At 44.0% G+C, this 23,152-nt stretch overlaps 1 protein-coding gene across 2 annotated transcripts in view; it reads right to left on the minus strand.

Moving 5' to 3' along the window:
* CTSB (cathepsin B) overlaps window positions 1-22,327 on the minus strand; it is a 69,759-nt gene extending 47,432 nt beyond the window's left edge. Inside the window, exon 1 of one of the 2 annotated variants that reach the window (XM_030198725.1) lies at window positions 22,220-22,327. The gene's annotated coding sequence lies outside the window, so the exon portion shown is untranslated. The remainder of the gene's footprint in view (window positions 1-22,219) is intronic. The other variant, XM_030198726.1, reaches the window with a different exon arrangement.
* Between the last annotated feature and the right edge of the window lie 825 nt (window positions 22,328-23,152).

The following is a 23,152-nucleotide window of genomic DNA, read 5'->3' on the forward strand; positions in this document are numbered from 1 at the left end:
TCCAATGAAGAGCTACCCCCCACCCCCCCATGACCGCCTCTGTAACCTGGTTTCAGGTTCTGTCCCTATTTTCAATTCAATTTCGCTCATATCCCTCTTTCAGGGTTCAGTGCAATTTACATTCTAAGTGGGGCATAAGTTGGATACAATGTTATAGGTAGAACACTGGTTAAATACAATCTTACAGTCTTGTTGGTTGAATATAATTTTATATCACAAGAGTGTGGGAGTAGTTGAGGTGTTTCTTTCGATGGTTCTGTAGCTAGTCAGGGGATATAGAGAAGTAGTGATTGTTGTGTGGTATTGATCCCTTCACCTCACTCTCTGGCCTTGTGGGTAGTGTTCTCGGTCCCTCTGTCCCTGCAAGCTCAGACACTTTCACCTCATCTCAGGTACACATGTCTCTACTCTCTGAGTGAACTGGTCTTTTACCAATATTGCACAACTCAGCATCTCACTTCTGAAACTACCTTCATCTACCTGCCGATTCTCCCACTTCTGCCATAAAGTAACTGACAAGATCCCAAAACATTTTATGCTGCTTATCCTAGAAATAAGCAGTGGATTTTCCCCAAGTTCACCTTAATAATGGCTTATGAACTTTTAAGAAGCTATCCAAACCTTTTCTAAGCCCCGCTAAGCTAACTGCTTTTACCACATTCTCAGACAACAAATGCCAGAGTTTAATTACATGTTGAGTTTCTCTGATTTGTTTTCAATTTACTACTTTATAGCTTCACTGCATGCCCTCAGGCCTAGTATTTGTTTTTTAAGAGTAAACAAGCAATTCACATCTACTCACGCCACTCAACTCAGTATTTTATAGACCTCTATCATATCTCCCCTCAGCTGTCTCATCTCCAAGCTGACAAGCCCTAGCCGCTCTAGCCTTTCCTCATAGGGAATTCATCCCATCCCCTTTATCATTTTTGTCACCCTTCTCTGTCTTCCATTATTTCTACCCCCATAAAGTGGCTCACATGGATTTGCTTAACCCTTTTGCGCACGTCAGGCAACAACCTACCAGATCACTTAGTGCCTAATCCTACCCCCCTCATCCCCATAATCAACAATCTGTCTAGAAATCACTGTAGTAAGAATACCCCCTAATGTCAGATACCTGCTAGACAATGCCAATATATAATCAGAACGCTACTATGGTTTCAGACCAGAACCAAATGGCTAACATTTGACGGCCTAAAACAAAAACAAACAAACTTGTTACCTTTTGAAATTACCGAAACAAGACTCCCCTTTTGAACACAAGTCACAACTCACTCCTGTACCCACCATTTATATAACAAGTCTATAGGGAACAAGGCTCTCTTACTCAGGGATCTGCTAAATCTTCAGATCTGGGCTGGTTATCTCAGAAATATGGCTCACAGAAGCTGAAAGTCCGATACTGCCTCACATCTATCCACCCGGTTACAGTGTTCTTCACTCTCCAAGACGGTAAAAAAAAAAAGTGGCAGCAGACTTGCTCTTATATTTAAGAGTTTTTTTTCCCACGTCTTCTAGTTAGTCCTGAGGTTTTCCCTGAACTGGAATATATGCTGTGCAAATTCTGCGATGATTCAAAAAGAGGCAAGGCAAATCGTCCTACTTCTCCTTTACCGTCCTCCGGGAGCTTGGTCCAAGGCAGAACCTAGACTTGTACAGATTACTTCCCCTGTCACGCCACAATATTCTAGGATTATGTTCCCGAGAGCTGGAAAATGATGCGGACAACAATGTCCATAACTTCAAATCATTCCTGAAAGACGTGAACTACTACATTCTCTGAGGGTGCAACTCATGAAAGGCCATATGTTAAGACTTCATGACTTCCTATCCTAATCAGTTCATTCAAATGGAAGCCAGTACCATGGTCTACCTACTTCCAACTGGATTTCACCATTGATATATGTACGTCAAGCTTAACCAGGCACAAGTCTTCCAAACTCATGTCCACCAGAGGTAAAATCAGTAAGGTCACTTTAAGGTTGGAACTAACAGATTCCCTCACTACCTCATCTCCTACACATGGTTCGATCAAATCCCACTGGGATACCAAAGTAAAAGCCATACTAGACAAAATTGCTCCATTTACCACTAAAAAGGTCAAATGTCCAGAAATTCACCATGGTTTACAGAGGAACTATTCATCCTAAATAGGGAATGTCAACACCTTGAAAAGCAATGGAGAAAGAACAAAAATACTACCGATAAAATCCAAATGGAAGTCAGCCTTCCAACGCTACAGGAAGGTGGTAGCCGATTCAAAACAGTGCTAGGTCAAGATGATCTCGACAAAAAAAAAAAAAAGTCTCCTTAGTTAAAAAACTAGCTTCCATTAATGATTTTGAACACTCACAGAAACATGTCCCACCACCCAAGACCTAGCTGATCATTTCACCAATAAGATTCTCCAAATTAGGTCTTATCTAAATCTACCCAACAGAGGAAAATTGTTCAGCCTCAGCCGGAGATCCTACAATCCAAGGACTCAAAACTGACCAAAACCGGGAATCTTTTCAACTACTAACAGTTGAAGATGTAAGATCACTACTGTTGAAATGCTCCCGAGCCAACTGCTCCCTGGATCAATACCCAAAATACCTACTCAAATCCATCCCTACAGAAGCAGTAAACTGGTTTCTTGATCTCAATGAGCTGTTAAAATCTGGTTCTCTTCCTCCTGATATGGGCAAAATTGTTCTCACTCCACTGTCAAAGGGATCTGGGCAAGATGTAGAATCAAACTACTGTCCAGTGGCAAGCATACCCGTTTTTACTAAAGTATTACAAACCTACATCAGTAAACAACTCTTTATATCTGGAAAAGTTTTCTATATTACACTGGTCACAATTTTGCTTCAAATAGTCACATAGAATTAGCAGCAATGTTTTCGTACTAACAACCACCACCTATGCAAAGGTGACTAAGTAATTCTTCTCCAATGCGATACAAATCGGCAGCGTTCAACACGGTTGACCACACATTGTAACTTGAACACCTGGACCAGACAGGAATTACATTGGCCACAATTTGGCTTCAGATGGCCACAATTTGGCTTCAGATCGTCACATAATATGGAAGCATTGCTGCTAGTCCTAACACCGCCACATATGCAAAGGTGACCAATTCTTCTCCTCACTAAATTGGCAACGTTCGATGCGGTTGACCACACATTGCTACTCGAATGCCTGGACCAGATAGGGATAACACCGACGAACACCTGGACTGGACAGGAATAACAGGGACTGATCAAATGGTTCAGTGAATTCCTTTCAAATTGAAGCTATTCTGTCAAGCAAAAACAACCAACTTTCCAACTACTGGTCTAACTGTGGCGTCCCAAAGGGATCTCACCTATCCTGTTCAGTCTCTTTATGTCATCCCTTGCCTCAATACACCTGGGTCTTAATAAATTGCTATTGTCCTATGCGGATGACTTCCTGCTTCTCTTAACAGTGACAGCATAAAACAAAGATACAACTGAGGTCTATAGCGAATGGCATGACTGCTGTTAGCACCTGGGCTCTGACCAACAAACAATGTGGAGTTGACGTCCCATCATAATATCTTTGTCCAATGGCCAAAGCTTTACAGTTGAGTCTGAAACCAGAGTACTAGGGGTCTTGCTTGATTCTTCACTCACCTTCTCTTCCCATATTAACCAGCTATGGAAGAAAATGAGACGCAAGTCAGACCATTCTTTGACCAAAAAGTCTTTACACTACTAGTCCAAATGTTAGTCCTACCTCACTTAAATTACTGTAGTGTTCTATTTCTTGGTATTACGTGTCAATATCAGAAAAAAAATGTAAATCATAAATACAGCTGCTAGACTAATATACAGATTGAATAGACTAGTGTTTTCAACTGCACTGGCTTCCCATAGCAGAAAGACTGGTTCAAAGACTGCTCGTTTAGTTTTTCTAAGTCTTACAGGGTTTTACCTCTGAACTGCTGACTAAGAAAACCACTTCGCCAGTCTAACAGACAAAGAACTGATGCTAGCGTCACCATTTCAAAAGACAATCTGAAATCGGAAGACAGCTCTCTATCCCTGTACTTGGAGTTAAAATATGGAACTCTCCACCTATTGCCACTACAGCAGAGAACAGCTACCTTAGCTTCAGGAAGAGGCTAAAAACCCAAAGACTGCTTCATAATCCACTGACTTCTACCTCCTAGAATCATCTATTATCCTTTCCCATAATGTTTTTGGTCTCATACACCACACTAACATTATCGGCTTTTGTTTCACCTAGAATATCAACTGCACTGAACTCTGGAAAGGGGATATTAGCATTATACAAGAATTGATTCGATTTTGAGATGTGGAGACAGGAATTGCACACAGAATTCGAGATGCAGTCACACCATGGAGCGATACAAAAGGCATTATGATGTCCATATTTTTGTTTTCCATTCGTTTCCTAATACCTAACATTCTATTTGCTTTCTTAGCCGCCGCCCCCACAAACTGAGCAAAGGGTTTCAACTATTATCAATGATGATACCTAGATATCAACAGTGACACCTAGATAATCCCTTTCCTGCTCAGTAACTCCTAATATGGAACCTTGCATCGTGTATATAGCTTGGGTTCCTTTTTCCCACATGCAACACACTAAACATAATCTGCCCAGTCTCCCATTCTCGTAAAGTCCTCTTGTAATTTTTCACAATCTTCTTGGGATTTAACAACTTTGAATAATTAAATTTGCTGATGACACAAAGTTCTCTCTCTAGTTACTCCCATCTCTAGATCATTTATAATTATGTTAAAAAGCAGCAGTTCCAACATAGACCCCTGGGGAACTTCACTATCTACCCTTCTCCATTGAGAATACTGAGTATTTAACCATATCTTTTAACCAGTTTTTTATTCACAATAGAACACTACATCCTATCCCATGACGCTCCAATTTCCTCTGGAGTCTTACATGAGTTACTTTATCAAATGCCTTTTGAAAATTCAGATACACAATAATCGACCTGCTTACCTTTATCCATGTTTGATCACTCCTTCAAAGAAATATAGAAGATTGGTGAGGCAAGATTTCCCTTGACTAAATCCATGTTGCCTTGTCTCATTAATCCACGCTTTTGAATATGCTCAGTAACTTTGTTCGTTATAATAGCTTCTACCACTTTGCCCAGCACCGACATCAGGCTCACCGGTCTATAATTAACAGATAACCTCTGCAACCTTTAAAAATCGGTACTACATTGGCTACCCTCCAATCTGTTAGTAAATTACATATTACTAACAAAAGTTCTGTAAGTTCATTTTTCAATTCTATCAGTACTCTGGGATGAATACCATCCAGTCCAGGTGATATTTTACTCTTCAATTTGTCAAAATTGCACCATTATATCTTCCAGGTTTATAGAGATTTCATTCATTTTCTCTGATTTGTCAGCTTTGAATACCATTTCTGGCACCAGTATCTCTCCCAGACCTTCCTCGATGAAGACCAAAGCAAAAAAAGAAAAAAAAAATTTAAATTGCACCTCTATATTTCACCCATTCCCACAGAAACCTCAAGTCATACACCCCTTCACCCCCCTTCCTTTCCTTGAGCAACATAGCTCCGTTTTCTGAGCCATTTTTCCTAGCCTAAGAGGATCCATAATGATGCTTTACAGTGTCATTTGGAAGACTGTTAACTAGGCTAGCCAGTGCCAAGGATGCCTCGGGGTGGGGAAGGGAAGTTTTACAGAACCTGGGAGAAAGAAGGCATCCATGATGATTTCAGAGGAACATTTAGGGGGCAATTCTATGAACTGGTGCCATTAATTGGAGTATGAGCATCTCTCCCAGGTATGTACATAGTTTATAGAATACTATAAACTACATGTGTGCATCACTTGACATACCAACTTATGCCTGCCATTGACATGTGCGCTCGGATTCTATAATGACATCTTGGTGCCAAAATGCCATTACAGAATTGGTGCTAAGCGCACAGCGTTATGGCACCTAGACCAAGGTGTCAGTTTATAAAATTGCCCTCTTTAGCTGGGCCATATGGTCTTCAGTCATTTTCTATGTTTCTCTGTAGGACTCATGTAAGGAATCAGTGTCAGAGCCCTAAAGAACAAATTGTTGTGGCACCTGGCTGAGTTATTATTATTTGTTACATTTGTATCTCACATTTTCCCACCTATTTGCAGGCTCAATGAGGCTTACATAGGCCCGTCGTAGCGTTCGCCAGTTCTGGAATAACAAATACAGCTGTTATTGTAGTAGAATAGGCTCATGTAAGGTAGGTAAACTAGGGAACTTAGGGAGGAAGAGGGAAGTTGGGGTGTGTCCATTACGATTTTTGGTTTTGTTAAGTTGGACACATACATGAACTACACCATGTAGTTGTAAGTGAAAGTGTGAGGGGATTTATAGAACACTGCCCCTCACCCTTAAGAAAATTTCCACTCTAACCAGCCTGGGCCACCTTAAGAGCACTGGTCCCACCCTGTGAGGAAGTGTGCTGGGAGGGGGAAGTTTAACAGACGGGGCCAGGCTTAGGTTAAGGAAGGGAAGACTTAAATCCCCAACTGTAAACTGCTGAAGCTCCTTTCCAATTTTGCAACCTGGCTGAGGTAAGCCAGTGTTACTTTTGGACTAAATCTTGAAAGTTTTGCTTTGGAGGTCTGGCTGGAGCCAGATCTGGACCTCAGAGGAAACAAACACTTATAGACTGTTTGGGGCGTGGCAACCCCAGAAGTCACTGACTATGTTGGCCTGCCACTGGAGGCCTGCTTAATACCATGATTTCTGAACCTGCAGTAGTTTTCCTACTCTATGTCTTGGGCCTGTGAGGGAACAGGCCTGATGATTCCTTTGAATAAAGTACTCATTTTTGTGTTCATCCCTTTTGTCCAGCTGTGTTATTTCCCTGGCCCACTGCCGACACCTGCTGGGGGTGTCACAGAAGGCTTATGGTCCTGGAGGCACCCCAGTCAGTCATGAAAGATGTTTGAGAACCACTCGCTTATGGAACAATAACCTGACTTGACCTGGAAACAGAGGAGCAAATGGAACCAAAAAGCCACTCCCCCCCCCTCCCTCCTCAGCTGTATGGTTATTTATTTAGATTTTGCTCACACCTTTTCAGTAGTAGCTCAAGGTGAGTTATTAGGTACACTGGACATTTCTCTGTCCCAGGAGGGCTATACATGTATCAACACAGTGACTGTGGGGAGCAGTACACCAAATTCAAAATGCCTTCAGTGACAGAAGACCAAACCACCACATCTTAAAACAAAACATTGAGCAAAAGGTTTGCCACTGCCAAACCATATTTCAGTATGCCACAGGGCACTAGCAGCTGGCATTCAAAGCTGTCTGTTTTGTCCTACCTTTGAATGCCAGCTGCTAGCACCCAGTACTACTACTACTACAAATCTATAGCGCTAACAGTCATACGCAGCGCTGCACAATTTAGCATGAAGAAAAGACAGTCCTTGCTCAAAAAAGCTTACAATCTAAGATCAGGACAGACAGACAGGACAAATGAGGGATAAGGCCCAAGCAGCTTAAGTTACTTCTGTAGGTTGTTCTTATACCTGTAGGGTAATCAGACTAGTTATCTTGTAATTAAACTTTGGGCTAACACTTCTTTACTAAGCACAATGGGAACAGCATGGAACATGTTACAGGAGGCCTATGTTAAACCACTGAAACGGAGGCAGATGGACAGACAACCATATAGAACTGACCTAGCCTATACATTGGATCCTGGAGTTAGCCAGCCCTAAACTTTTTTTGTACTTCAAGAAAGAGAAGCTTCCTGAATTTGTTTTCCTTTGGAACCCACTACTAAAGTTTACCACATTGCTTACTACTGTGGCCTGTCTTTTGGATATTGTATTTTCCTCTCCAGGATCATAAGATAACACCATTCAGCAGACAATTAAGTTTGAGCTACCCAACATGATTCAAGCTCCAAATGAAAAATGCTCTCCAGATGAAAAGTGCTTTCCAGTCAAGAAGTTTATTGATTTTATTTCTCCATCTGCAGTTCATGCTTCCTTGACGTAGCTTGGAGCGAAACATGGTGCTATGTCAGAGGCTCTTTTGGGCTTGACCTGCATCAGACTGACTAAAGCCAAGTCTTTGTAATTTCAAATATGAGAAAATTGATAGATCTATAATTTCAAAGGAAGAAAAATAAATCAGAATTTGAAGAAGTTTGTATCCAATAAATATTTATACAAAAAAATTGGACCAATGAGGAATGGAGGCATAACCTTATTTATGTTACTATTTTAAGCCGCTCAACTTTGAAGTTTGTGCTTACTTCTGATGGTCCATTTAAAACTATGTTAAGAGTTACCACGTTTGTATCTCCATTCAAAAAAGCAGCTCACCTCCCAGTGCTTCACACAGACCATCTCCTATGCATCAAAACAATGTAATCTGATCTTAGAGTTACAGAAGGAGTCCTCTGCTAATAGCAAAGGAAGCTTGTTTTACACTGCAGATATACTTTGGACAGCACTTAATGTGGAAAATGTTTCACTGGTTTTCAAGAGACTTCTCTTCCCTTCAAAGTTTAATCCCAAGTACAAATTCAAAGCTATCTAACCACAGCAAGCCTGTGCAGTTGTGTCTCATTTTGACAGTTGAAATTATTCCAATATCTTCCACAGCCAAGAATAGTTTTAGGCTGTTTTTGCCCTCTTTGATATGGTCCAAGTTATACTGCAATTCCTTGTACTTAGCGCTGCCAGCTTACGTTTTTATTTTATTATCCACTGCTCTTCATTGCAAGGCCTAGAAACTAGTAATGGCCCCCACTGACCCTAAGTATGGCTGATTCTTTCGTCAGTACACAGACTTGCTGCTAGCATACACCAACAAGTGTTCTGTGATACTGCACTACATATCTTTCATCAAATATGAAGTACTGTACATACATGCTGCCTAAAATCCCACTATTGGGACTCAAAGGGAGGGTGAGGGGCGTGGCAAGATGGCGACCTGAAGCTCACACGCTAAGCAGCTCTGTGGTTTCCTGGAGTTTTCCACTTACATTTTCTGCTTGTCGATGCCGCACACGAAGAGAAAGGGAACGGCAAAAGGCCAACCACCAATGGCCAGAACTTCGTCCCCCATCCAGCAAACTTTAGACTGCTATAGGATGAGCAGCCCACAAACAACAGGCTTGACGAGTCCCGGGCAGAGTGCTGGCGGAGGAGCACCGGCACTCCAGGGCCTAGAAACAACTTTATCCTCGCCGGAACTAAATCCACCTCCTTGTCCTGCGAGGTCTAAAGACGACGTGGAGACCCTAGCTGAGACGAAGCGCGTTTAGAGCAGGGCCTAGACCGGCGGTGCAGCCTCTAAACCCACAGAGCTCACTAACTTGGAGCACGAATCTCCCGTGGATGCTACACTGGAAGCCATATGGAAAGCAATCCAGGAATTAACAGTTGCAGTTACTAAGTCAACCCAGGAAACAACGCTAATTGTGAGTAAAATGGATACTCTTACTGAATCTCTGGAGAAGCTAAAAACTGAAACAACAAATCAGGTTTTACAGACACTAACAGAAGTTAATAATATAAAGCTTACGATGGACGCTTTGGTAAAAGATAAGCTAGTAACATATCGAAAAATAGAACAAATTGAGAATCACAATAGGCGACTAATATTGAGAATATTGAATTTCCCTAGATTGGCAGCTTTCGGCAGCGGATAAAGTCAAGTCATGGCTCTTGCCACCCTGAGACCTGCCTCAGGAGTATCCCATTGCCTCGTGAATATGGAAGGTTCTAGGTGGCCGCTTAGTTCCCAACATAATCGAGGGAACAGACGTAGAGGGGAGATCGCTGTCCGGAAAAGAGATATTCAAAACCTCCAAAGCTCTAACTATAAGGTTAGGCAACTCCGCCTGGCAAAACATCCGTGCCGCCATGGCATCATCCCCCCCCCCCTCCGCTCCGCTGGTAGCTCACCCTCCTCCAAAGATTTAGACCGGGTGAGCTGAGAAATCTCTGACAATCTGCCATCATCTACATCTGAACAAACCAACTCTAAGTCGATAGCCTGTGAAGTGATACGAGGACGCTTCACACTAGAGGGAGAAGGAGCTGAAAACTCTGAAGGAGAGCCCCCCCCCCCCCGAAGGAGCCCCCCACCTGCTCTCAAGCTAAAATGCCTTGTGCAACAAAAGCATAAACTCAGGTGAAAAGGGAACATCCTCCCCATCCACACCAGTCTCCGTATCACAAAAATTGCCATCCATAGGCAAAGCACTCTCCACATCTACCGGAGGTTGCTGCTGCTGCTGCTGTTCCCTGAGCACTGAAGGTCCCATACCCGAAGTGACCCACTTGTCCAAAATGGTGTCTGTCATCTCGATGTGTTGAGGAACAGCAAGGGAAAGGCGGCGCTGAGTTTTAATGCTGCCCTTCGATCTCCCGGTGTCTGCCACCGACTGCACCTCAGCCGGCACGGCCTGAACAGCTGATGGACGCTCACACGGTCCGGAATTTAAATCAGACACTGCTCGTGCCGCCTGAGCCGATATGGTGCCAAAATCCACCGCAGCCAGGCGGCAAACAGAAGCGCCCAGCAACGGCGTTTGAAGCCCAACCTGAGCTGCCCCGTCCTGCCCCTCTGACGAGCCTCCGTAAGTCAGAAGGAGGCGGGGCCTGGGCCAGGGAAGAAGAGACGTCATGGAGACTCTACAACCAACACAATAGATCTTCCTGCCCGTGCAGCGCTTCTGAAAGAGGTGAGAGGCGCTGCTCGGGTCGTTAATAGGGAGGGGGGTCTCGGTGGAGGGGGGGAGCGGCGTAGTCGACCTCAGGGGGGGCAGCGGGGGCGGGGCGAAAGAATGACGGGAGGCGGAGTTAGCTCTGCAGAACACAGGAACAGGAAGGGAGGGGGACCGGGGCAGCCAGCTAGCATTTTGCTTTTTCGGGGGGGGAGGGGGGGAGCGGCGGAAAGTGGGGAGCAGCGGGGGGGGGGGGGCAAGGCTGTCCATACAGGACGCTCCTGATGAGCGCCCTTGCCCCCTCCCGATCCTTTGTTTTTGGATTTTGCTGACCGGGTAGCCACGTGTGTGTGTTGTGGCTTTTTTTTTTGTTTGTTTTTACGTTTGCAGCATGCGCAGAGCAGCCAGCAAAACGCTTGGCTGCTCTGCGCATGATTTAGGGGCCGATTACCGATGTGTATTGTGATTCTTTGATACATTGTACGTTTGAATACCGATCTGAGCATGTGTGACTTTTTTTTTTGGTGCATTCTTCGTTTTTTAAAAATCGTTAGGGACTTTAACGATTTTGATTTTTTTACGTTTGGTTGCTGCATCTGCCTCTCAGGCAGCACACACAGTCCCTCAGAGAGCAAGTGCTTGTACAAAAGTGGCACCTACTGGCTAGAATGAAGGCCCACGATTACAGACTGAGAAACAGCCCAGGTGTATGACCATCAGTAAAAAGGACTCTTGCTGCTGCTAATTGGAATAAAGTTTGGGGGTAGAGGGGTGGGGGAGAATCGGGTGTTGCCAATGAGTGCTCATGTGCAGGGCTGTAGATAGCCAGATTGGCAGCCACCCAGAATACCAAAACTGGAGAGGTATGGCAGGAGCATACCAGAATCTTTATGTAGCCATATCACTAGAGGTGTTTCTGTCCCCTGCAGCTAGCCCTAGCCCCCAGACTACCCAGAGCACCAGCTGGGCTAAATGACTAGGCACCATAAGCAGGTTACATTTCAGCCCTTGATCTGATTTTGGGGGGGGGGGGGGGGAAGAAAGAAGGAGAGAATCTGGTTAAAAAGGGGAAATTAATTAAAAAGAGGGACAGGAAGGGCTAGTCCTAACATGGAACTATATGATCACCTTGTCTGTGGGCTCCTATAATCACATTTTAAGGCAGTTAAAAACCAGTATTTCAACAATTTACCCCCCCCCCCCTATACAAAGCCATAATGCAGACACAGCCCATTCAAAGTGAATAGGCTGTGTCGACATTGCCACACGGCTTTGTAAAAAAAAAAAAAAAAGTGGGTTAGTTTTTTTTACATTATTAATTTTATTTTCTTTATTACAGCCTTTATTGATGCTTGTGTTATTTTGATTTTATGATATAGACCACTTTCAAAATGCAAAATAGTGCATAGATCTAATAAATGAAATGGCAGCAGAATCTGGAACAAGGCATGATGGGAAGTGAGTGCAATATACAGCACCTGCCTTCACACCCTTGTGCATGACCTAAAAATAATTCAAAATGCACTAAAGTGGGAGTGTTTCACTTTTCTATATAACATATTCTACACCCTCAAAACAGAGAAATATTCACAAAGAACAAGAAACCAGTCTTTACTGCTTAAGTCTTCATGACCCCTGACTAAGTACTTGGTAGACACTCACTAGGGGACCTTTTTCCCAACTAGTAATAAAAAGTGACCATAGCACACCCTTACACCGGTCATTCACTGCCGGGGTAAAATAGCCGATTTGTCTATATTGATGGCCACGCACTCATTTTCCCATTAGCACGTAGCCATTAGCATGTGAGCCCCTACCATCTATTCTGTAGGTGGTAAGATTAGCACAGAACACACCCACACTCTGCCCCCAGACCCATCCCCAATTCTAAAAAATACGTTTCTTAGCATGTGTGTGGCATTTGCACATCCAAAACTTACCACAGAATGCCTCAGCACACCCCAGGGTAAGCCTTTTTTTTTTTTTTTGCTGCAGTAAGCACACAGTGTGTACCTAGCTTTGTGTAAAAAAAAAAAAGGGGGGGGGCCTAAATGACTTGTGGCTGTTTATCACTGCACAGCAGATGGGGCAGACTAGCTTGGGATATCTGTGGACTGCAGTCCTCCGTCCTGCTACACATTTTCTACTGGATTCAGGGCTGGGCCACAGGAAGATTTCTTCTCTACTGTTCTATACCTAGGTCACTGACCTCCACAGTCCCAGCTCTTAAGGCAGACTGGAACTGGATTTCCTCCAAGACTTGCTTATGCATTGCTCCATCTCCTTGCCCCGCTGCTGCTCATCCCCACCCACTGTACCACACTTTACCCCAGGGATGGTATCAGCAAGGTGATGTACTGCGTTTCATGCAACATACAGCCTAGCATTGAGACCAGACGTTCCCCTTTGGTTTCGGAGCACAAAACCTTCTCCCACAAGCAAGCAGTGTTCCCTGAGCATTGTAGCACATCCTAAAGCTCCTTTGCTGTGGCTTCCTTCTTGCCACCCTATCATATAGGCTGTTCTATTCTCCCAGACTCAAAGACATGTCATTTTTTAATCTTAGGCCTCACAGTGGCCTTTCCTCATTCAAAGTCCTTTACAATAATGGACTGTGTCCCAAGGGATATACAAAGTTTATTTAAAAAAAAAAAACACACACACCAACCCACACACAAAAAAAAAAAAAAAAAAAACTTCTTTCAATGTAATATTCCTCCTCCCCCTGTCATTTCTGAATAACTTTCCCCTGCATTTATTTTGGCAGCTCTGTATTTGGCATGTTTAGATCTTTTGCTTAAAAATCACTTCATACGGCACAGTGTGTTGACTCTTCGCCACCTGTATTCTATCAGCTCAACCACCAACTTGACAAAGGGGCTCTAGTTAGCTTATTATAGCTTTTGAAATAAACTAATCTGGGTTCTATTATGACACAAGGTATCAAAACTTAAACCAAAAAATATCTTTGTTTCTTATCTTCCTATAATTGTTCTCTCATGTTAACAGTATAGAGTATTTTGTGTAGATATGAAAAAAAAAAAAACACTTCCTTTAGACAGAAAATGAAAAATAATTCAACATGCATTACTGTACAGTGATGTGAACACATTTTAAGGTCATACTAACATGCATCTAATGTGGTAAAGAGGAGTTAAAGAGGCAGATGCAGCAACCAAACGTAAAAAAATCTAAATCGTTAAAGTCCCTAATGATTTTAAAATAACGAAAAATGCACCAAAAAAAAAAGTCACACATGCTGAAATCGGTAGTGAAACGTACAATGTATCAAAGAATCACAATACACATCGTTAATCGGCCCCCAAATCATGCGCAGAGCAGCCAAGCGTTATGTTAGCTGCTCTGCGCATGCCACAAACAGTCAAAACACAGTCAAATCGCAAGCACATGGCTCCCAAATAAAAACAAAAATTAAAAAAAAGGGTCGGGAGGGGGCAAGGGCGCTCATCAGGAGCGTCCTGTACAGACGGCCTTGCCCCCCCTCCCCCCGCTGCTCCCCACTTTCCGCCGCTCCCCCCACCCCGAAAAAGCAAAATTCTAGCAGCCCCTGCCCCCTCCCCACTTTCCGCCGCTCCCCCCACCCCGAAAAAGCAAACTTCTAGAAGCCCCTGCCCCCCTCCCTTCCTCACTACTCTCTCACCTCAGCTCCGCCTCCCGACATCCTCCGTCCGTGCCCCGCCCCCTTTTGGGGTCGTCGCCGCCATTCCCCTCCTCCATCGGGCCCCCCTTCCTCTTACCGGGCCCGTGCAGCGCCTCTCTCCTCTGTCCGAAGGCGCTGCAAGGGCAAGAAGAAAGCTGAATCAGCTGATGCCTGCCTTCGCCTAGCTTCGATAGAGCGTCTTTCTCCTCCTGGGCCCGCCCCTGTCTGACGTCAGTAACCTACGTAGGTTACTGACGTCAGACAGGGGCGGGCGCAGCAGAAGAAAGACGCGCCATCGCGAAGGCAGGCATCAGCTGATTCAGCTTTCTTCTTGCCCGTGCAGCGCCTTCGGACAGAGGAGAGAGGCGCTGCACGGGCCCGGTAAGAGGAAGGGGGGCCCGATGGAGGAGAGGAATGGCGGCGACGACCCCAAAAGGGGGCGGGGCACGGACGGAGGATGTCGGGAGGCGGAGCTGAGGTGAGAGTAGTGAGGAAGGGAGGGGGGCAGGGGCTTCTAGAAGTTTGCTTTTTCGGGGTGGGGGGAGCGGCGGAAAGTGGGGAGCAGCGGGGGGCAAGGCCGTCCGTACAGGACGCTCCTGATGAGCGCCCTTGCCCCCTCCCGATCCTTTTTTTATTTTTATTTTTTTATGTGTTTTCTGAGGTCCTTTGGACCAATCACAGCGCTTTTAGCTCTGCTAATGCGCTGGGATTGGCTCAAAGTTTGTTTATTTTTTCACTTAGCACTTTTTCCTGCCACGGAGCTGTCCTAACGAGAGGTCCAGACCTCTCGTTAGTTTTCCTGCCTTTTTCCTGCGTAAAGGCAATCGGAAAAGGTTAGTGCATGTCGTTTCAATGGGGTTTTCACACTAATTGCTCATCTCCATTCCGTTTTCGTTAGCTGCTACTGTCGTCGGAAAATAGGCTTAAGTGCATGGAAAGGATAGGAAATTCTTCCCTGAGGGCTCATTTAACGATGAAAAACGTTTAGTGCATCTACCTCAAAGTGCACTAACATTTTGCACTCATTTCCCTCACACACTTTTTAAAGTGAAAGTTAATTTCTGATGTAAATGGTATGCAAATCCCATCTGAAATTCTTTAAAAAATACCCACATTGTAAAACTAAAGGGCTGTTTAGTAAACTGCAGTGAAATCTGCGGTTAACACAGCTTAACGCAAGACTTTACTGTGTACACAAATGTAGCTCAACACGTACTGTACTGTTTTGGGATCTTACCAGGTACTTGTGACCTGGATTGGCCACTATTAGAAACAGAATGCTGGGCAGTATGCCAATGCTTATGTTCCTACGGGATTGCTACTTTATACAAATACTCTCTCCCCACGGGCACTTAGTCTCAGCATGCATTGAACGTTGCTTTGTCTAACTGGGTTTGGGATAATAAGGGGATAAGAGATGGTAGTAAGGGATGGACCCTAAATGATTTTGTAGTACTGGCCGTCAATACTTGGCCCAAGGGATTGAAAGAATCCAGGTCCTATAATACTTATGATTCCCATAGCTTCTGGAAGTTACTGTGTTATATGGGTAGGAGTGTGGGAACTTTGCTCTGATTATAAAACAAGAGCTGTAAATGCATTTGATGACTACTGTATTGTCAGGAGATTTAACTAAAAAAACAAAAACTAAGTGTACATAAAATGGCAACCAGTAACATGCAAAAGGAAATGGCAATCACCAAGTATTCAGTGACTAATGATACCAGGGTAGTCTGGTGGGTTAATGTGTAGAATGGGTGAGGGCTCAGGGGTTCCACACTAGATCAGAGTCTCTAGGACATTTTAAAACATGTTTAATTTGTTTAAATGCACTAATATAGTATGTATATATATATATATATATATATATATATATATATATATATATATATAAAGTGTGTTCTACTTAGTGCAATTGATGCTTTAGCACAATATGCATCACTACCTTACTGGATCAGGGATTTAGCTCACTGATCGTGTTTTTAGGACATAAAAGTTAAATTAGTGCACATACACATTCTGCACAGAAGTGTTTTTACAAATAAACTAGTTAGCTGGTGATAACATTTTTTCAGCACTCAATCTTTGTGTGCTTGTTAGTTTTGCTGTGAATCTCAAAACTGCAGTCACATGTTTGCAGACTCAGCCATACCTCAGAAATGATTCCATCTACTTTTGCCCACAACATCTTGCTGAGGAAGAAAAATATCTACTTTTGTGCTGCTGCTGGTAATTGATGAACACCAATCTTGCTTTAAAAAGCAAATTACTGGATCTTCTCTTTTTTTGGGTCAGCTTGATCCAAAAGTAGTCCTTTGTGGTAAGGGGTCTGTAGACAAGAAGCTTCAAGCCTTTGCATCTGTATCCCCACCCCACTCATTTAAGATTCACCTCCCATCCTTCTCTAGATGTTGGTAGGTAATCAGAAGCCATGTTGTAATCTGTGGTTAGGAAGCATTACCTTACTCGTGCTAGGTGTGACTGCTCAGAGATACAGCTTGTTTGCTTCAGTAGTTTGACAAGATGCAAAGCAAGGGACCAACAGTTTAATGACTTTGGGGGGGAGGGGAGAAGAAGCAAACAAAGTTACCCCTCCCTAGACACAAAGCTTGCTCAACACTGGGGGTGCTGGCTTCTATAGGCTGCAGACAGCAACTCATGCTGGCTTCTGTTAACATGGAACAAAGTAATGACTGCTGTTATACCCCAACTTGCAAAGCTAGTTGGATCTACTCTTCCCTGTAAGATGGTTAGGGTTGTAAGTCCAAGACAGGAGAAAATCCAAACCACACGTGCAACAGCAAAACAACAGAAGTGAAGCACCAAAAAAGATGAGGATTCCAAAGGATATAGAACCTTTGATCTTGTCAGCAGGTCTGTATTGTCTAGCATAACAGACTCAACACGGCTGTGTTTTCAGCATGTGTGCCTGTGTCAGGAGTCAAAACACCTGTCAAGGAACGATGCCAGATTCCTCCCACAGACTTACAATGCTGTTCTCTTTTTTTTTTTTATTTTGCTGCTAAGCGCCCATTGTAGCAAGCACATCTTTACATATACTGGACAATACTGCCCTAGCATGCAAGACAGGTGTTTTGACTCCCAACACAGGCACAAATGCCAAAAACACGGCCATGTCAAGTCTGTTATATGTTAGACAATTGGCCTGCTGACAAGATCAAAGGTTCTATATCTATCCCTTAGAACCCTTGTCTTTTTTGGTGCTTCATTTCCTTTGTTTTAAGGTTTAAGTGACTCTTCAGGTGGATTCCCCCTCACCTGTGCCTTTAGGTTTGTAGCTTCCATTCTAGGTGGAGGGATACATCATCTCATGAACAGGGTTGCCAGGTGGAAAAATTTTTTCCCACCCAATCGAGCCCAAATCCAGCCCAAAGTCAAACCGCGCCCCTGACACCCCCACCCCCACGCCATCACCCCCGCCCGCCCCAAACATCACTAACCCCACCCAAAATGTCACTAACCCCGCCCCCCACGGCCGAAAAAACCGCTTTTAAAACCGCCCAAAAGAACCAAAAGGAGCCCAAAAAACCGCAACCCGCCGCGGGCAAAAATTACCCGCGGCGGGTCGCGGAAAACCACCCACTTGGCAACACTGCTCATGATTCTTGAGACAGGCAGCTGACAAGATAAGATCATAGGACTTTGGGGTCACCTGGTTAAGGGATATTTGACTGCAGATTGATCTGCTCACCTCCCCCACCCACCATGATGTACAGACAATTGCTAGACTAAGCCTATTGTATCACTTTCAAGGATAAATTAATGAGAATCTTACTTTCTGGTTAATGAATACAAACACCTAAACTTCTGCACAAAAACAAGCTTTTAACCTGATCATTATTTTTAACTTTAAACTATAATCATATTTGGCCAACTACAGTATCCAAGAATTATTTGATTTTAAGTCTCACATATTGTATGTGCTGTAAGAGAGAACCATAGGCATAGTTTGACTGTTTCATTTGGGGGGGGGCAAAGGATGGGCAGAGCATATTAGCGGAGCCTTCTCTTCAAGTTCCTGTTCCCACCTATGCGGGAACAGGAATTTGAAGAGAAGGCTTCAGGGCAGAGCCGAAGGCAGCGTGTACATCGCTACCGCTGCCAGGAACGCTGAAAAAGACTGCTGCCTGCGCCGGAGGGAGGGAGGAAGAGAGGGGGGTAGACAGACACGCTCCTCTCCGTCCGCTTGGCTTCCCTGCCCTCTCTGCGTCCCGCCTTCATCTGAAGTAATTTCCTTTCGGGCGGGACGCAGAGAGGAGCACGTGCCTGCTTGTTTGTTTTTTTAACTACTGGCGTGGCGGCGCCTCGTCGTCATTTGGGGGGGCATTGCCCCCCCTCGCCCCCCCAGTCTACGCCCATGGAGAGAACTCTCAGGGCCAAGATTCAAAGTCTTGTCCAACCGGTAACTACCCACATGAAAGCAGGTGGTTTTAGACACGCGTGGACGGAACTTTACCTAAAAGAAGGCTACCTGTAGCTGCTAGAACCATTCTGTGTTACTGAACAGCTGTGAAAGCAGATACTCACTGCAGAACTTGCCAACACAGACTGCACTGGGGACACAAAATGGATTTCCCCCTGTAGCAAAGAGCTCTCTTTAAGCAAATTAGCTAACAGCCCATTTGGAATCAAAGCTCACTAAGCAGTTGAGAGAATGGCACTTGACATGAAGAGGTTTTAGAGTGTGAAAAACAGCAGAATGTATGAGCCACTGCTCACCGACTTTAGTCACTGATTTTGTTTAACTAGGAATCTCTGAAAACCAATCTCTATGGTTGAAGACAAATCTGCAAAAGTAGTCTCGGATTTCTCTCTGGTACCAGGCTGTCTGGCAGTGCTCTTTTTTTCCACTGACAAACAGCAAGGAGGTTCACAAAAGCTAAGACTCATAAGAGAGGCACTATGGATCTGTAAATCAATCACAAGCCAAACAACAGAAATCCCAGATGAAGGTCACATAGCAAAACATTTATTAAAAACTAGTAAAAAAAGCCCCGTTTCTGATGCAACTGAAACGGGGGCTAGCAATGTTTTCTTCTGTATGCATGTGGGAGTGTGTGTGTCCCTGCCCTCTGGCCTCTCTCCCCTCCCCCCTCTGAGTCCTTCACTGTTACAGAGCCAGCGATTTGATTTCGTGCTCTGCTGTTTTCCTTCACTGACTGTGTTACAGAGAGGGCGGGGCAGACACTCATAGGGAAACCGGATATCTCGCCCCCTTCACACTTCCGGCTGGAGGCTTCATAGAACGTTGGTGTTGCCTTTTATATAGAGAGATAATCCATGGACATGTTTCGCACAAAGGCTGCGTCAGGGGTAACACTAATAGGGATTAAGAGCAAATTCTCCCCCATTAGCCAAAATGTTTCCACACAGCAGGGCATAAATCTACCCTCAGAATAACGGCATCTCCACAGCATAAACCAGCAGAATCTTTTTTTCTGATGGTAGACTTCTGCCCTGCTGTTACTCTGTCCCTATTAGTATTACCCCTGACACAGCCTTTGTATGAAAATGTGGCCACCTTAGGATATTTTTAATAAATATTTGCTGTGTGACCTTCCACCTGGGATCTGTTCTTTGGCTCACAAAAGGCAAGGTCACACTAATCCACTGCCAAGCTAGTTATACTGGTCAATGCTCAGGATACTGGCAGAGCCTAGAACCGGATCACAAAACACACACACAAAAGCACTACCTAAATCACTGAAAACGGCTCAGGATCACCTGATTTTTAGGAAGTCACTTAAGACCTGCTTATTTGAGCAAGTGTACCCCGCAGATACTGGCCAACCTCACTGATCTCAGAACACCGCCCTTATGGACTAACCCATTTCTTTCTCCTTGCCTCTCTCTTACCATTTATTTGTAATTTAAAGCCACATTGAGCCTGCCAGCGGTGGGAAATTGTGGGATATAAGTGCTGTAAAATAAAATAAATAAATACTATGATGAAAACTAGATCAGTACTTACCAATGCTTTTGTGGTACTACCAAATAAAAGTGTGACCCCTAGAGGTGCAGAATAGTGATTAATTTATGGCGAGCCCATCCAAGTTGCAACCTCAAATGTAGAGTTTGGGGCCCAACCCAAAGTGGAAAGCTCCCATCTAGATTTAAATCAACATGTTTGACTGGCACCTGGAGATCTCACTTTTACAGCTTCAGAATTCTAAGGAACTGTATGGGATAGCATGCAGAGGGGTGAGAGTGACATGCACAGACCGGGAGAGGGACTTTGGGGTGACAGTGTATGAAGAAGGTGGAAAAACAATGTTACTTACAAGGCAGTGGCCAAAGCCAGAAGGATGCTAGGTTGCATAGAGAGGAATGACCATCAGAAGAAAAGAGGCTGTGATAACCCTGTAAACAAGCTACTGGTGAGGCCCCACTTGAAGTATTGCGATTAGTTTTGGAGTTTGTATTTCACTAAGGACATTTAAAAAAAAAAAAAAAAAAAACTTGAAAGCAATTCAAAGAAAAGCAACAAAAATATGGGGTTTGCACAAAAAGTTGAAAGAGGGAGGAAAAAGTACTTCCACAAGAATCAAACAAGAAGTGGAAGATTCCAAAGGGTGTGCCAAAGTGACCCCCCCCCCCCCAAAAAAAAAAAAACCTCAAACATACAAGATTCTTAAAAATCAGGTTTTATTCTCCAATATGCAATTACAGTATGCGCCAACATCTATGACCCTCAACCTTATAAGCTGCATTTTGAGATACTTTTATGCATATACTTTTGTGATTCTACATTCTCACAAGACCCCAGAGGAAGGCCTGTAGTCAAAACACTGGCTGGCGTTGGGTCACAGACGTCAGCACATCCTGTAATTAAATGTTAGCGAATAAACCTGGTTTTTAAGAAGATCTTGTATGTTTTGAGTTTTTATATTTTTTTGCTCACTTTGGAACACCCTTGCACCAAAAAACACATAAGAACAGACGTAAAGACCTGAACACCTATATACCATAGAGGAAAGGAAGGTCAGGGAAGACCTGATACAGATATTTAAATAATTCAAAAAGGGTTTATATACAAACAAATCTTTTTCAGCTAAGAGGAAGCAATAAAATTAAAGAACATGAACTGAGGTCAGATGGCAGACTTAGAAATAACAGCCAGAAAGTTATGATTTTCCTATAGAAAGGGTTGCACGTGCCTAGAATACTCTCCCTGTGGAGGTGCTGTGAACAAAAACATCTAAGCAAAAAGATCCCTACACAGGAAAAGGATGGATTAAAAGGCAGAGCTTAAAACGACCTTGATACTTAAAAGTGATGCAAGCACAACTCTGGCTGCTTTGTTGGGCAAACTAGATAGACAGATCTATTACCATTTACTATGTTAAAGAGAAGGGGGGGGGATTCATAAGCCACAAAAGAGCTTGAAATATGGGGTGGGGAGGCACTACTCTATCTGCTGACCAGATTTCTCTAAACAAGCATATATTACTCTAATGTGCCCCTCTGACAAAGTAGAGCATGTCCGGGTTCTACTCAATAGCTACTCAAAATAGCCACTGTCCCTCAATGTAACTTATCTTTAACTATTATTAAAATGGTATGACCTACAAAAAAATTTAAAAAAAAAAACAACAAGAGTCCCTGTGCTACCCCTGATAAACCAGGGCAGAGCAAATTACTAGCGATTAAGTAATTTCGAACTCTCCCTAGTTAAGAGCTCTGCCTAACATCACTAGACAAGTCGCAGCCAGGCCACTAACAATGCTCTTAAAACCCCAACACGCTCGGACGCGGTGAGAGACACAGGAGACAATTTTCAAACCAAATTTAGGACATAAATACAGATCGCCTTACCTACCCCAGGGAAACGCGTGCTCACAGCCCCAACGCCAGCCTTTTGACGCCGGCGGCAGCCGCGCGCAGACCAGGACAGCTGATTCAGGTCCCGTCACGTGGCCCGTTCTCCGCAGAGCGGCGGGCAGGACGCATCACGTGTTCTCGTGGCGGCGCTCGGATTGGAGCGGAGAGAGGCAACCAGCCGACGACAGCGATTGAGAAAGATCTATACTGTTCTAGTGTTTACAGTAAATTGGTTCGGGGCGGGGTAAGGCTAGGCGTTTCCTGCAGGGTACTTTACATTACCATAGATATTCAGTATATCCCTGCTTAGCGCTTGAGCCTGGCCTTGTGCACGGATGCGGAAAAGCAAGTATTTAGATCCAGTCTCTTGCACTTTCGTATAAGTGCTTACTCATCTTACATAGTAAAATAGTAGGTGACGGCAGAAAAAGACCTGTACGGTCCATCCAGTCTTCCCAACAAGATAAACTCATATGCATGGGCATAGTTTGACTGTTTCATTTGGGGTGGGGCATATTAGCATATATAACCATAATGAATATGTATGAGATATCTTTATGGTTAATCCCAAAAAATTCAGGTCTTTCTCCCTCCCTCCCTTCCTTCCTTCCTTCTTTCCTACTTACCCAGCACTCCCTGTTCCTCTCTAGTAGTATTTCCCCACCCCCTTTCCCATTCCATGCCAGTGTAGACCTTAGAAATGCATAAGCTCTATATGTAGATCCTTCAAGAGGTAGTGTGTCATGATTTAGGCTCTATACCCTTTCTGATGTTTTGGTGCCATATCAGTAAGGCCAACACACAATCTCTCCAGTGCAAAACACTATATACAATCTTGTGCAAAAACTTACCAAACCATAACAGAACTAATTCCAAGGACACGACGAGCTACAACCTTATGAGTGGAAAGGCAGCACTGTAATTACA

The sequence above is a fragment of the Microcaecilia unicolor genome, chromosome 3 (assembly GCF_901765095.1).
Source record: "Microcaecilia unicolor chromosome 3, aMicUni1.1, whole genome shotgun sequence".
Lineage (NCBI taxonomy): Eukaryota > Metazoa > Chordata > Amphibia > Gymnophiona > Siphonopidae > Microcaecilia > Microcaecilia unicolor.